This window comes from Polypterus senegalus, chromosome 3 (assembly GCF_016835505.1).
Source record: "Polypterus senegalus isolate Bchr_013 chromosome 3, ASM1683550v1, whole genome shotgun sequence".
NCBI classification, from domain to species: domain Eukaryota; kingdom Metazoa; phylum Chordata; class Cladistia; order Polypteriformes; family Polypteridae; genus Polypterus; species Polypterus senegalus.
Window position 1 is genome coordinate 46,744,833 of NC_053156.1, and position 16,182 is coordinate 46,761,014.

The window sequence follows — 16,182 nt, forward strand, 5'->3', positions numbered from 1 at the left end:
ACACCACCGTGTAGAAGACAGAGCTCGCCTCAACTGTCTGAGAGAACATCTGCAGAATCTTATTGCAGATGTTGAAAGACGCCATTATTATTATTATCATTTATGCCATACAATATGTGCACTGGCCAAGGATATCATTCTACAAAGGTGGTATAGTGACTAGTGCTGCTGTCTCACGGATTCAGCATCCTGGGTGTAAATCCCACACCTGGTCTATACCCATGTAAAGTTTGAACATTCTTAGGGTGTTGGCATGGGTGTTCCTCCGATATCCATAAAGATGCTATCCTAACAGACAATTTCATATTGACACCAGTGTTTGTGAATGGGCCTCATGATAGACTGGCACCCAGCTTATGATTTGTCCATACCTTGCATCCAGCACTACATGTTCCCCACTCCAATGAAATGGATCAAAGGGGTTTAAAAATGTTACTTTATTTTACAGTATTTTTAAAATGGCCTAAATATACAAATAAGAGGTTCTGTAACTGTAATAATTCTGCAAAGTTTTTTTAAAATTTGCTGATGACGAAATTTGAAGATCTTTAATTATTACTAAAAGAAAATCCTCACTTGTCCTACAGTACATGTGAAGAGTGTTTTAATTTAGTTTTGTCAGAGTATACAAATTATATAAATGGTAGTATTTGAAGAGCCTCAAGTTATGTAAATAAAATGTAGCTAACATTATAATTAAAATATAGTGTTAATTGAGTTAAAGCAGGTGTTATCAAAATGTTAACAGTATGTAGCAGCTTTGAGGAGAGAGCTTTCCACTAACTGAAATACACTACGAAAAAATAAGCACTCAATAGATTTAGTAAGGAACTTGCATAGTGTTTTATTAACAGAACAGTATCTGTGCAATATTTAAAAAAATAATTCTGTCAATTTTCTGTTGACAAAAAAAACTTACAAAAAAGGTCCAGGTTGAGTTACAGTTTTAGCTTTGTTGAGTAAACCACTGAAATGACAATGGTTTTATATATAAATGCAAATTATTATTATTATTATTACTAGTATGAATAAGTATCTTATAAATTATTATTACACCACTTGTCTAATATGTTAACCTGATTTATAGACAAATAAATCTAATGGAAAAGTGTCTGCAATGGTGTAATGACTTTTACTTAAAGAAAAAAATAAATTGTGATTGTGTCATATGACATTTTATATTGTCTTACTGAAGACATATTTCCAAATTAATAATCTTCTGTTATGGGTAATATGCTCTTTGATCTTTTAAAAGATCTTCATTAAATGTTAGAATTCCTTTCAAATATTCTAAATCTTCAGTTTTTTTGTGTTTTTGGAAGCCAGCTACTCCACTTTTTAATTCTCAGACATCTAATTTTGTGTTTTAATATCTCACAATGTTTCCTATACTATTTACTTTTAATTGCTAAATTCCAGTGTTATATCTAATTTCTAAACCCACTTATCCAGAGTGAGGTTACATGGAAGTTGGAGCCTGCATGTGGTGCAACACAGGAACCACTTCTGGACAGTCTGCCAGCCCAGTGCAGGGTGAACACATACACCCATCAGGGGTCAATTTAGCATTTCTAGTTTAACAAACCTGCATGTCTTTGGAATGAAACTGAAGCAACTAGAGAAACGAATTTGGCCTCCATGAAGGGAGTTCCTGAACCCTGGTCTCCTGGTTGCAAGGCAGCAGCGCAAATTGTGAGGCACCACCCCAAAGTTTAGCATTGAGTACTGTATAGTTATGTTCTTAACCAAATCTTCATTACCCAATAAATTGTTGTTCAATTTCCAATATGTTCGATATCTTGGTTTTTCTAACTGCTTTTCTAAAACAATATGAATTTGAATAATGTGTATAGTATTTTAGTATAATGGTATATGTAGTAGTTAATTTTCTAGTACTAAATCTGGACGTTACAGCTTTTGGAAGTGGACAAATTCCAAATTCCTTAATTTCACTCCGTTGAAATAAGACACCTAACATTCTAGACTGAAGACTTAAATCTTGTTGTGCAAAGTGAATTTTTTTAAAAGGAAAAATAACCAGTTTCGTATCTAATACACAATTTAACATTGTTTGTCCGAACTCCAGTAACAATATTAAAGAATTCAAGTTAAAAAGTAATCAAAAATTAAGGACAACATCTAACAACAATATTTCCATCATATATTTCTCATAACAAAACACAGTGACAGGTATTGATAAATTAAATCCCATGTCCTACGCCCCAAGGTTTTAAACATTCAATTTCCTTAACTGTTTGAATGAACCAGTATGCCCCCTACCGATATGTAAAACCATTTCAAGTTAGTCCACGAACTGCTGACAAGGGACTCGCAGTACAGTACACTGAACTAGTTCACCGCAAGAATCGGTTCATGTACGAAACTGAGTAACAACTACAAACAACTGATTTGCAGTACACTTCACTTATGATATATTTATGATAGATTACTTCAGAAAGTATAAATGAAGGGAATTGCGGGAGATTAATCCAACACTGAAAATAAGTTTAGTTTGTCATATTCCAATGCTTTTACTGTTGCATCATGATGTGTGCGCTATTCTAATGGCCTATTTGTACGATTGTCGACGATTTCGTCATACGGCAGTGCTGGAAAGTTGGAAGTCGTAATTGGTGTCATTTGCGACCTCCATGCGTTCGCGCTACGTACGTGGGTAGAAGGTGACCCTGTGAAAGCTGGTGTTTTCAGCAACAAACGCTAATTAGCAGTTCTATACTTCGAATTAATGAAGAAGTCGGTGAGCAACAAAGGAACAAAACGTATGTTGTAATGTCTAAAAAAAGATTATTATCCTGTTGGCAACAATAAATAGTACTATTTCTGCTAGGAAACTGCAATTAAAAAACTGTACAAACCAAAGTTTGAGCGCAACGAACGAAGAGTAGCACGTGTCAGGCCAACATCGGTTAGTCCGTTACTGTTAGTTCTGATAATTATAACGTTTACCTTCTCGATATTCAGTATTATTGAGAGAGGAGATTAATTTAAAGTAAAAAAAATAAACCCATAAAGTGTTACTGTGCTTCCTGATCACGCCATTTTGGATCGACACTGTAATCTGAAACAGGACAAACTCACCAGGCCAGAGTTTGCGAGTAGGAATTCTGAGCTTGGGCACATTTTCTTTCAGTTTTCCATGTCGGAAGTCGTAAATTACGAATTCGAGTTTTAGTCAAGTGCTGCATAATTTCCGTATTTGGCGAGCTTGTTCAGTTAATGGCCAGTGCATAGATCTTTGTTTCTTCGTCTTCGCAAGGTCCTTTCCAAAGCAAATTTTCCCTCATTTAAGAAAGGTTTTTGGCTTTCAACCAAATTTAATAAAGCACCAAGCGTAATTTGTGAAACAGCTTAATAACATTTTGTTCTGGAACCTTCTTAGAGCTACACATACGGCGAACTTTCAGTTGCCCCCTACACCCCATGCCGAATGTATGCACATTCGTAGCACTTGGTTTTCAACTTTCACAACATCCTGTTCTGATCAACTATAAAGTCACAAACACTGTTTTTATAACGTTCAGCATCAGAAAGTCTCATTAACCTAGGTATGCGCATTTCTTTTGCAGAATGTTATTGTCTTTTTTGCAGCCATATTTTGCTAAATATGCAGTTCGACTTTTTTATTCTTGCAGTTTCCTTTGGATCTTCTTTAATCGTTTGTACAAATACTGTACTTATATTTTTTTTTATTTAAATGCAATTACGTAATCCCGTATTCTTTTCTGGCGCCGTATAATTCAGTGCATAGTTTTACCATGATGCCGCCACCCCAGATGTCGGAAAGACAAACTCGTTGTTAAGGACGTCATAAAGAAAGAACTGTTTGAACAACAAACCATTTCACCAGTCACATAAATACAAGCACGTACAATACAGCACTTTCACAAGCTCGTCTCTCTAAAAAGTAAATGATCAGTTAATCTCAGTTACAAAACTGTGTTAAAGCGTTTTACTGAATACTAGCTGAGTTATCTGGTTAACCACGGGATATTTCCAAACACAATAGACCTGCTTCTGTATAGAAGGGCCAATATTATTGGTTCACCGGATCTTGTGGAATATGCTGGATACAATTAGCCATCAGTAAAACATTCCTGCCGTTGACCATGGCTTTTGTTGATGGTCATTACAACGCGCAGTTTTACAGGAAACTACTGGTTTGGATTGAAATAAAAGGGAATAGTGGGATCTTTGGGTAGAAATATAATTTCACTCTGTAACAAATTCTGTAAAAGTGGTAGCTTCAAGCAGATTTGAATTAACGGTTTGATCTGTAATCTTGTACCATTACAGAAGTTTGGAGGGTTTAGATCAAAAGCAATACTGTATGCACTGAATCATTGTTTACTTTATTATACACAGCAATGACTTTTGTAAGCATCACATTTATTTGGCGCAAGCACTGTATTGAACATTGTAATAGGTGTGTATGATTATGACAATAATTGATGATTATTGCCTTTGATATTATAATTGCAGATATTATTTTGAAAAAGCATTACAATGAAAAAACATCTTATCTTGTCAACTGCATATCCTGCATTGTCCTTTTGCACAGTACAGCACAACCAGTTAGCCCTATTATGTGAGGCCTCTATATATGAAAAATAGTACTTGGAAGTGGATATACATAAGTATCCTATGTTTTAAACCAATATATTAACATGACGTGTAAGAAGCAAGGCCGATGTTTCTCCTTTTGACTTTGCAACACATCAATCACCTTCACCGAGTGGTGGGGAGATGCGCAGCCTGGTGTGAAGGGGGTTGGGATGCCTAGCCATGAACACTGGCATTTCTGACTCTTCCTCTTGGCTTATGGTAGACAGCTGACCCCATATTCCACTGCAAAAGTGAACGATGTTCCCTTTTACATCACAACATCACATTATCCTGGGTGAGTAATGTTAAGTTCTGGGCATGTTGTGTGTCTCTTCGGATGTTTTACTTGCTCTGGCAGTAGAGTGCAAACTGTAGCACACAGATAAAAAAATAAAACACTGGGACTCCAGTGTCAAATTTGCTCTAGATTAGTCAAAGGGTTTCAAATGGTATTGGGAACATACAGACAGACAGGCAGATATTCTATTTTATATATAGGTTGATCCAGATCTAATTATGCAATTTTCATTACGCTATAATTTATTAAGTTTATTACATAGAAAATCACCTGAAAAATCCTGGACCATCGAGAACTGTGTGAACTGACAACATGAAGAATCGTCTTTGCGCCGAACTGGAATCGTCCGCACATAAATCAAAGTTATCCAGATGATCTGGACCACCCTGTACATGTGTGTGTATATATATATATATATATATATAGGTATACAGTGGTGTGAAAAACTATTTGCCCCCTTCCTGATTTCTTATTCTTTTGCATGTTTGTCACACAAAATGTTTCTGATCATCAAACACATTTAACCATTAGTCAAATATAACACAAGTAAACACAAAATGCAGTTTTTAAATGATGGTTTTATTATTTAGGGAGAAAATAAATCCAAACCTACATGGCCCTGTGTGAAAAAGTAATTGCCCCTTGTTAAAAAATAACCTAACTGTGGTGTATCACACCTGAGTTCAATTTCCGTAGCCACCCCAGGCCTGATTACTGTCACACCTGTTTCAATCAAGAAATCACTTAAATAGGAGCTGCCTGACACAGAGAAGTAGACCAAAAGCACCTCAAAAGCTAGACATCATGCCAAGAGCCAAAGAAATGCAGGAACAAATGAGAACAGAAGTAATTGAGATCTATCAGTCTGGTAAAGGTTATAAAGCCATTTCTAAAGCTTTGGGACTCCAGCGAACCACAGTGAGAGCCATTATCCACAAATGGCAAAAACATGGAACAGTGGTGAACCTTCCCAGGAGTGGCCGGCTGACCAAAATTACCCCAATAGCGCAGAGACGACTCATCCGAGAGGTCACAAAAGACCCCAGGACAACGTCTAAAGAACTGCAGGCCTCACTTGCCTCAATTAAGGTCAGTGTTCACGACTCCACCATAAGAAAGAGACTGGGCAAAAACGACCTGCATGGCAGATTTCCAAGACGCAAACCACTGTTAAGCAAAAAGAACATTAGGGCTCGTCTCAATTTTACTAAGAAACATCTCAATGATTGCCAAGACTTTTGGGAAAATACCTTGTGGACTGATGAGACAAAAGTTGAACTTTTGGAAGGCAAATGTCCCATTACATCTGGCATAAAAGGAACACAGCATTTCAGAAAAAGAACATCATACCAACAGTAAAATATGGTGGTGGTAGTGTGATGGTCTGGGGTTGTTTTGCTGCTTCAGGACCTGGAAGGCTTGCTGTGATAGATGGAACCATGAATTCTACTGTCTACCAAAAAATCCTGAAGGAGAATGCCCGGCCATCTGTTCGTCAACTCAAGCTGAAGCAATCTTGGATGCTGCAACAGGACAATGACCCAAAACACACCAGCAAATCCACCTCTGAATGGCTGAAGAGAAACAAAATGAAGACTTTGGAGTGGCCTAGTCAAAGTCCTGACCTGAATCCAATTGAGATGCTACGACATGACCTTAAAAAGGCGGTTCATGCTAGAAAACCCTCAAATAAAGCTGAATTACAACAATTCTGCAAAGATGAGTGGGCCAAAATTCCTCCAGAGCGCTGTAAAAGACTCATTGCAAGTTATCGCAAACGCTTGATTGCAGTTATTGCTGCTAAGGGTGGCCCAACCAGTTATTAGGTTCAGGGGGCAATTACTTTTTCACACAGGGCCATGTAGGTTTGGATTTTTTCTCCCTAAATAATAAAAACCATCATTTAAAAACTGCATTTTGTGTTTACTTGTGTTATATTTGACTAATGGTTAAATGTGTTTGATGATCAGAAACATTTTGTGTGACAAACATGCAAAAGAATAAGAAATCAGGAAGGGGGCAAATAGTTTTTCACACCACTGTATATATATGTATAGATAGATAGATAGATAATGAAACCTGTAACAGCAACTTTTTGTTTCTGAAATATTTAAAACATAAAACTGAAAAAAAGCTAGTGCAAAAGAAATACTGTGCACTTGGCAGTTTTTTTAGCACCCCTTTATTGTATAATATTTTACAATGAGTTAGTAATACAATATATCTATCAAGCATAAATGTAGAATAGAAACATTAAAAAAGGGACCAATCACTTACAAGAGTCATAACTTCTAAATCATTAAGAAAAAGAGGATTTATAGATTTGCAGACTGTCAAGAAAAGAGCAGAGAATCTTTCTCATGATCATTCCTTTTTTGTTTTTACTGGTTTATCTTTATACATTTTTCTTTATATATTTATATATATATAATTTGTAATGTTTCAGTTTTCATACAGTAATGTGCAATAGAAGGTCTAACATTTTGAAATTTACAATTATATACAGTATATATTTACCAAGTTATTAAAGCATATCTACTATACTGTATTTTCTGTGTACTGACACATAAATAAAGGTGTAAAAGAGATTAATCTTCTTTTGTACAGAAACAACACTTTAGAAATATATTGATATTAATTGATTAGTGTGGTAAAATTTATTTATGACTTTGTAGTGGACTTCTTTAACCTTATTTGCTAGAAAAAAATGTATATGGCAAAGACCAAGCCATTTTACAACTTATGTACCCTATGGTGGAGCTCCACCTAATGGGGGCATTGGAAATACAGTCATCCAATATACTGTATTATCTTAGATGGATCTACCATCAGGGTGACTTGGGTGACCACCCTGGGGCCCTGCTTGAAAAAAGGGCCTTAGCATATGCAAGAAAATAAATACAGATTAACAAGAAGTAGAAAGTACATTCTTTTTATATATTACTGACACTCACAGCAAATCGCTGTTATAAACCTGTCCAGTCAGACCTAAATAAAAAAGGTTTTAAAAGAAAAATGTGGGTTACGTAGGACACAACCAGAGCAGGGGTCTAATAGGTCACTTTTATGAAATCTTAACATTTGATATGTTACCAAGCTGTGAAACAGAAAAAGACAAAATGAATGGTTATTCAGAATGAGAGCCAAGTGGTGCAGCGAAAAGAAAAAGCTGTTTAGAAGAAAACTATAAAAAAAAGTGAATGATGATTTCAACAAGCCATAAATACTAAAGTTGAGACTAAGGAGACTGATTTTACAGATAGTAAGGAAACAGCTAATGTCATTGCTTCTAGCAGCTTTAGCAGCTATGCTCACTCTGACAAAACTGACATACTGTACAGTAGATGTGAACAACAATGAGGAGGACAAAGTGGAGGATAATGAAGCCTCTGTAAGAAATAGCAAAGAGTGCCAAAGCTGAACAAAGGGATTCCTCTATATGGTATTTTATTTTATTTAATGAGAACACATAATGCTCTGCTACATGTTGCCTTTGTTTACAAATTTGCACAAGCCTTTTAAAAATGTTTAATGGATGTTTCTTGACTGCATTATCAGCGTGAGGGGCTTCTGGCTCACACATGTTAACAGCCATTTCTATCCTGTTAACAGCACTTTTCATTAAAACACGTGTTAACCTTACACTTTTTGCACTTCTTTCATTTTCTTTTATTGTATGCATAGTGCCTCGCAGTTAGGAGACCCGGGTTCGCTTCCCGGGTCCTCCCTGCGTGGAGTTTGCATGTTCTCCCCGTGTCTGCGTGGGTTTCCTCCGGGCTCCGGTTTCCTCCCACAATCCAAAGACATGCAGGTTAGGTGGATTGGCGATTCTAAATTGGCCCTAGTGTGTGCTTGGTGAGTGGGTGTGTTTGTGTGTGTCCTGCGGTGGGTTGGCACCCTGCCCAGGATTGGTTCCTGCCTTGTGCCCTGTGTTGGCTGGGATTGGCTCCAGCAGACCCCCGTGACCCTGTATTCGGATTCAGCGGGTTAGAAAATGGATGGATGGATGTATGCATAGTTCATATATGCAACTGATTGAATTTAATATTATACTCTGATTTATTCTTTTATTCTGCTTAATGCTTTTGTATGTCCTGTGTTTATTTATTGTTTTATGCAGAAACTGTTTGTATCATTTTGTTTTAACTGCCTTGAGCTTTGTAAAGGTGCTATATAAATAAAGTGTATTATTATTATTATTATTATTATTACTACAATAATAATTATAAAGTTAATTTCCTGCAGATATGATGTTGCATTCATTTGTTTGGTACATGCATTGTAATACACTAATGAGCAAAAAATAAAGATGAAGTTGATCTGATATAAAGTTTTAGATATATGTGTGTTTGATGGAAGGACTGAGGTGAAGGGAGCCTTTTGAGTTTTGACACATTGGTGCCAATGGGGGTCTTAATCTGGTATTGAATATTAGAATAGCATTCTAGATATGAAAGTTGTTGCATTTAAGGGTCTATTGCGAGATAAATTGTATTGGTTATTTCAGATAAGAGCTAAATGAGGATGTTAAATTATGTTTAAAAGGAGCTTTTCCAAAAGTCAAGGGTATGTTCGTGTAGATTACTGAATCTTTAATTTACTGCCTGGCAAGCGTTTCGGAACACGTGCTATTTAACGCATAGTTTGCTGTAACCACAAAAGTTTCCTATGGTTATACATTCACAGATACGGTACACCTGTACGTGATTATGAATTTTTGCACTTCTGTGCCTGCCACTTTGGCCTAATACTACGTAGAATACAATCAAAATAGAACCGCGTGTAACCTAGAATTGTTTACAAACACTTTCAAAAATGAGCGAATCATGTGCATGTTTAAGTCGCAGTGGACAGTTCAGTGAAATAATACGTTTTAAAAGTATATTGTTTACTTTTGAATTTACTTACTTGTACGTTACATTACTTGTACGTCATGGAGTATCTTCGATGATTTACTCACATTTAATATATATATAAATCTAGCTTGTCGCATTTGAATATAACAAAATCAGCGTTGTTTGGCCGAAGACCTCGTGGCGCAACGGTAGCGCGTCTGACTCCAGATCAGAAGGCTGCGTGTTCAAATCACGTCGGGGTCAAATTTTTTTTTTTTTTTTTGTAAATCAATATTGATTTGCAGGTTATCAGCTGTTATACTGCTGTATTTAATATTGTAGTTAAATACTGTTTTAATTTATGTGCTGTGGAAAGTATATTTAAGAAAATATACTATTTCTCTGAACCAGTTGTAGTCATCTCGTAATCCGATCGTTGTTATTAAAAGAATTCCCACAAAATTCACTTTGCGACGTTTTGAGTCTCATCCTTATCCATCTTCTTCACTAGTATGCTACACTGATATTTTTCAGTTTCTACAAAACCGTGCCGATGAATGCCTATAACCCAGCTCAGTAGAACATTGAGCATACAATCATTTGTAGAAAATTATTTATTACTGTAAAACTAAATGACGTATATGCAATTAAAAGTTTTTTTTCACGTTAAAACCATTCATTATTTGTATATATCGTTCCTGTGTGCTTTGCTTGATAAAATGTAGTTGACATGCAGCTGCGAGTTAAACGAATGCCTTCGCCCATATTCTAGAAAATTCAAATGGAGTCTAATCACGAGGCCTTGTACAATTTGGATAATCTGATTACATCAAGTTGAATAAATATCAAGAGGTATTTAGAACAATGGAATATTCATTGGGATACTTGTTCTGCTTACGCTTCGGGGTTTTGTAATCAGAGTATGTTCGTTAATACATATTAATAAATTTTTTTTAAATATACAAGTAAACAATTAATAACTAATTCCATTATGTAGAACTGCTGTTGTCTTTTAACCATCGGGCGGCGCCGTGGCTTAGTTGGTTAAAGCGCCTGTCTAGTAAACAGGAGATCCTGGGTTCGAATCCCAGCGGTGCCTTTTTTTTTTTTTTTAATTTATTTTGTTTTTTCTTCCCCTGTTACACAACGGTAAAACGCATACGTCAAACATTAAATCAGCACTGAAGTAAATGTTCAACATTAACAATTTCCATAGCATTACATGTAATATTCAGACAGGTAGTACAGTAATTCTTAGCAAAAGTCAAACTTATGGCAGTTGCTTAAGTCTTCGTTTTATTGTATGTTGCGATTTCTTCTACGTTAATATTATTTCTTACATGATACGCAATTTATCATGGTATATATTTCTTTTATATTTTTATTAATAGACCAATATACATATCAATGTACTGACACAAAATTTCATTCAATTCCATTTTATATGTTATAAAAAATATTTTTTAAAAGGCACGGCTTAAACCGCCCTAGGTAACGTTTTTATTTCGGGTGGCTCTGTGGCGCAATGGATAGCGCATTGGACTTCTAGACTGAGTGGCAGTTAAGGCATTCAAAGGTTGTGGGTTCGAGTCCCACCAGAGTCGAGTTTTGTTTATCACCGTATTTTAACACTTTACCTTCCAGACTTACAGTAACTGCACTGGTCCCACTGACGCCTGCGTGGCTATCGAGAGACATTAAGCAGAACAACGCTGGCCAACAAAACGCTTAACGCTGTGATCGACAGCACGTGCTACGTTGGTTTGATCGTGGAATCGATTTACGAGGAAACTTTATTTCGAAACATATTACTTATGGGTTTTCCGTAAACTACCGAGAAGCCTTTATTACACAGAAATGTGATTGAGCTGTCAAAGTTTCTTGCAGTTACAAATCTATATATTTATGAACGTTTGAGGAAAATACAGATATACTCAAAAAGTTGGGGGTTGGGTCATAAAGTCTCTTAGTCTCAGAGATGTAAGAACGCGCCCTCTTGCGAAACATTTTGAGAATGACTGTCCGGGACACATGAACATTATGAGTAAAGTTTTGAATTCCAAATCTCCACAATTGCATACGGCTAATGAAGTTTTTGGCAGAGATACCGGAGATGTTTTGACGCTGGGCCCCTAACTCCCTCATCCGCCTCACTTTAAAGTCGTCAAGGAGGCGATGGGTTTAGAGATTCATTCTCAGATATTTATAGAATGAAAGTTTGTTGTCTTGTAATAACTAACTCTAATAACATTCAGATCTCACTCGAAAGAGAACGTTTGTCTCTCGTTCTCATTTTCTTTTGTACTTGCTATTTAGTTTGTAACAAATAGAAGAGTACTCTTTCTCATCTGCGGCTGCCTCATAGCTGTGCTTGTTCGTATTTTGTCACTCGTCTGGCACGTTCTCTTACTTAAGTTATTTTTTGTATGATTTTAATATGTCCGTTTTCACATTCCGTCCAGTTTTCCGACCGAATACTTTATTGTTCTTTGCAATTTGAGTGCAAAATATGGCCATTATTGGGTTTATAGGTTCATTATTGTCAGTCACACTTACAGAGAACAGTGAAGTTGCTAATTCCATTGTTACAAAATGTACCTATTAACATGAAACACATTACCACACTCCGGAACCATGATTAACAAATGCATACTATTATGGATAACACAGTTCTCATGATAGTACATGTAGGAACATAAAAATATATATAACATTAATGGCAGTTATGAATTGGAATGATAATTTTAAACTTTCAGCTAAATAATTGCTGTCTTTGTTGCCATTGTAGTTGTACAGGTGATAGTGCTAGTGATGGGCGGAGTGAAGCCACACGAAGCATCAAAACGTTTGAAGCAATTGTGTCGGAAATAATTTCGAAGCTTCGAAGAGCATTTGACACCTCTCTAGTGACACCTCCTGGCCATGTTCATTAACGTTACACAAACTCATGAGCCACTTCAATGACGTCTGTTAAAATCCCCAGCAGCCGTGAGTCGAGGTAATTCTTGGTAGCGAGAACCAATCAGATCGCTCTCCGCTACCAAGAATTGAAAGCTCGGGCCAATCGCGGCCCGTATCGGCTACCAAGAATTGACCATTCACAACCCGTTTCTCCTACCAAGAATTGACCATTCACAGCCTGTTTCGGCTACCAAGAATTGGCCAATGACGGCTCGCTCGGCTACCAAGAATTGACGAATCACGACTACCAAAACTCGGAGAGGGCGGGCCAACCTCTTGTCAGTTAATGTATTCTGCAAAAGCTTGCTCGAGTCGGCACACAGACGCTTTGCGATTTGCGTTTCTTTTTGAACTGTCTAAAAATGTTACTCACTAGTATCGGTTTTTGCAGATATATTTACATTCACCTACACATTTTCTGAATGATTTTTTTAAGCATTCTTGGTTAAGTTTATTACATTTACTAAATATTTGTGCAACACGTGTAAAGACAGATATAATAATGTATAAATATAATAAACATTGAATTATATAATCATAGTTTAATTTTACAGAGTGAGCTTTAAAAATAATAATATGAAGTGCTCATTAATTATAAAAATACAAATCATAGAGAAAATCAACTATGTGTACATATTTCCTACAAAAGAACCTTGGGAAGTCTTTCTGGTATGTAAAGACCAATAATTGTTCATGAATTACTGCAGTAAATATATATATATATATATATATATATATATATATATATATATATATATATATATATATATATATATAATATGTACCTGTAAAACAAAAGACTGGCTTTTTGTTTTAATACTTAACACTAAATTATTCTTATAAAGCAGACAATACACCTTTATTACTCAGATGATTCTATTCATGCTGTAGAATTGCATATATATTATAGATATACATGCTGTAAAATAGCATACACATTATAGATATATATAGTTAATTATATATATATAGTTAATTATATATCATGCCATAGAATAGCATACATATTATAGATATATATAGTTAATTATATATATATATATATATAGTTAATTATATATCATGCCGTAGAATAGCATACATATTATAGATATACAGTCTACCGACTGTGAAAAACACCCAAAGAAAGATGCCCAGGGTCCCTGCTCATCTGCGTGAACATGCATTAGGCATGCTGCAGGGAGGCATGAGGACTGCTGATGTGGCTAGGGTAATAAATTGCCATGTCCGCACTGTGAGACGCCTAAGACAGCGCTACAGGGAGACAGGAAGGACAGCTGATTATCCTCGCAGTGGAAGAGCCCGGATCTCAATTCCATTGAGCACGTCTGGGACCTGTTGGATCGCAGGGTGAGGGCTAGGGCCATTCCCCCCAGAAATGTCCAGGAACTTGCAGGTGCCTTGGTGGAAGAGTGGGGTAACATCTCACAGCAAGAACTGACAAATCTGGTCCAGTCCATGAGGAGGAGATGCACTGCAGTACTTCAAGCAGCTGGTGGCCACACCAGATACTGACTGGTACTTTTGATTTTGAGCCTCCCTTCATTCAGGGACACATTGTGAAACATTTTTAGTTTATGTCTTATGGTGTTGACTCTTTTAGTGTTCATACAAATATTTACACATTAAGTTTACTGAAAGTAAAAACAGTTGAAAGTCAGAGGACGTTTCTTTTTTTGCTGAGTGTATATATATATATATAGTTATATATCATGCAGTAGAATAGCATATATATATAGTTAATTATATATTTATATATGTAGTTAATTATATATCATGCTGTAGAATAGCATACATATTATAGATATATATAGTTAATTATGCTTGTTTACTAGAACACATATAGCTATTTTGCAGTATATATATATATATATATATATATATATATATATATATATATATATATATATATATATATATATATATATAATATATATAGTATATAAACATTTCCCTTTGCAATATTGCAATATTTCCAAATATTTATTTTACCTACTTCAAGAATATCAGTTTGTGCAGATATAATTACATTTACCTGCACATTTTTTGAATGATTTTTTAAACATTCTTGGTTAAGTTTATTACATTTATTAAATATTTATGCAACAAGTGTAAAGACAGGTATAATAATCAATAAATATAATAAACATTGAATTGTATAATCAGTTCAATTTTACATAGTGAGCTTTAAAAATAATATGAAGTGCTCTATAATTATAAAAATACAAATCATAGAAAGTGAAAAGAAAAATAAACAAACTACAACGTAGGATTCAAAGCACCGTTCGTTGAAGAGAAAGTTTTTTCCATTCGGCAATGTGCCTTGAGCGGGATTCGAACTCGCGTCCCTGCATTAATTTCTGGTAGGTCGTCTCTCAAGTATTGCAGCCGTACCTAGTCGAGGTACAGCTGCGATTCTTGATAGACGATCTACCAGAAATTATTGCAGGGATTCGAGTTCGAATCCCGCGTAAGGCACTTTGCCGAATTGGAAAAAAAAAAACTTTCTCTTCAACGAACGGTGCTTTGAATCCTACATTGCAGTTGTAGTTTGTTTATTTTTCTTTTTTGATTAAACGAAAACTGTTTAGTGAATGATTTGTCAAGGAACACACGGACAACAAGCAAAGTTAAAAATCACACTTAAACAAACTGCCTGCCCATTCTATTGAATCATAATTATAACAAATAATAATGCTTTTCACTTCCTTATATAGCGCCTTTACTATGGTCTGAGACGGCTGCATAGATAATTAAGAGGGATACAATAAAAATGAAAGCGCAATAAGAATGCATAAATAATAGTGCACAGCCTTGTGTTTGTATGTATTTATAACATTTGGGAAGTAATATATTCTAGATGATGCTGACATTTAATTAAATTGAAGTAGGTAGAAATAAATATTTGGAAATATTGCAAAGGGAAATGTTTATATACTTAGCGCAAAATAACTATATGTGTACTAGTAAACAGCATACACACCACTTAGTTAATTTTATATATATATACATATACACACATACACATACATACACACACACACACACACAATATGCTATTCTACACCATGATTAGAACTTTCTGAGTATTGAAGGTGTATGTCTGCTTTATAAGCATCATTTATTACATCAATGCTAATATAGAGTATAACTATACAGTAATTATTATTTTTCTATATTGGCCTTGATATGAACGATTTGTGAAATTAGTGTTAAGTATTTAAAAAAAAACATACCAGTCTCTTGTTTTTACAGGTACATATATATACAGTATATATATAATTTTTACTGCAGTAATTCATTAACAATTATTGTTCTTTATACACCAGAAAGACTTTCCAAGGGTCTTTTGTAGGAAATATGTACACATAGTTGATTTATCTTTTTTAGATAAAAATGAACTCGCCCAAACAATGAATTTAAAAAAAAAAGTTTTTAAATTGGCAAAGATGAAGTCAAGAAAAA

At 35.3% G+C, this 16,182-nt stretch overlaps 3 non-coding genes across 3 annotated transcripts; all 3 read left to right on the plus strand.

The window, feature by feature from the left end:
• Positions 1–9,948: 9,948 nt before the first annotated feature.
• trnaw-cca lies at positions 9,949–10,020 on the plus strand. The gene has a single exon. It is a non-coding gene; the product is annotated as a tRNA-Trp (tRNA).
• Positions 10,021–10,781: 761 nt separating this feature from the next.
• On the plus strand, positions 10,782–10,855 carry trnat-agu. The gene has a single exon. It is a non-coding gene; the product is annotated as a tRNA-Thr (tRNA).
• Positions 10,856–11,267: 412 nt separating this feature from the next.
• trnar-ucu lies at positions 11,268–11,360 on the plus strand. Its single transcript has 2 exons — positions 11,268–11,304; positions 11,325–11,360. It is a non-coding gene; the product is annotated as a tRNA-Arg (tRNA).
• Positions 11,361–16,182: the final 4,822 nt, after the last annotated feature.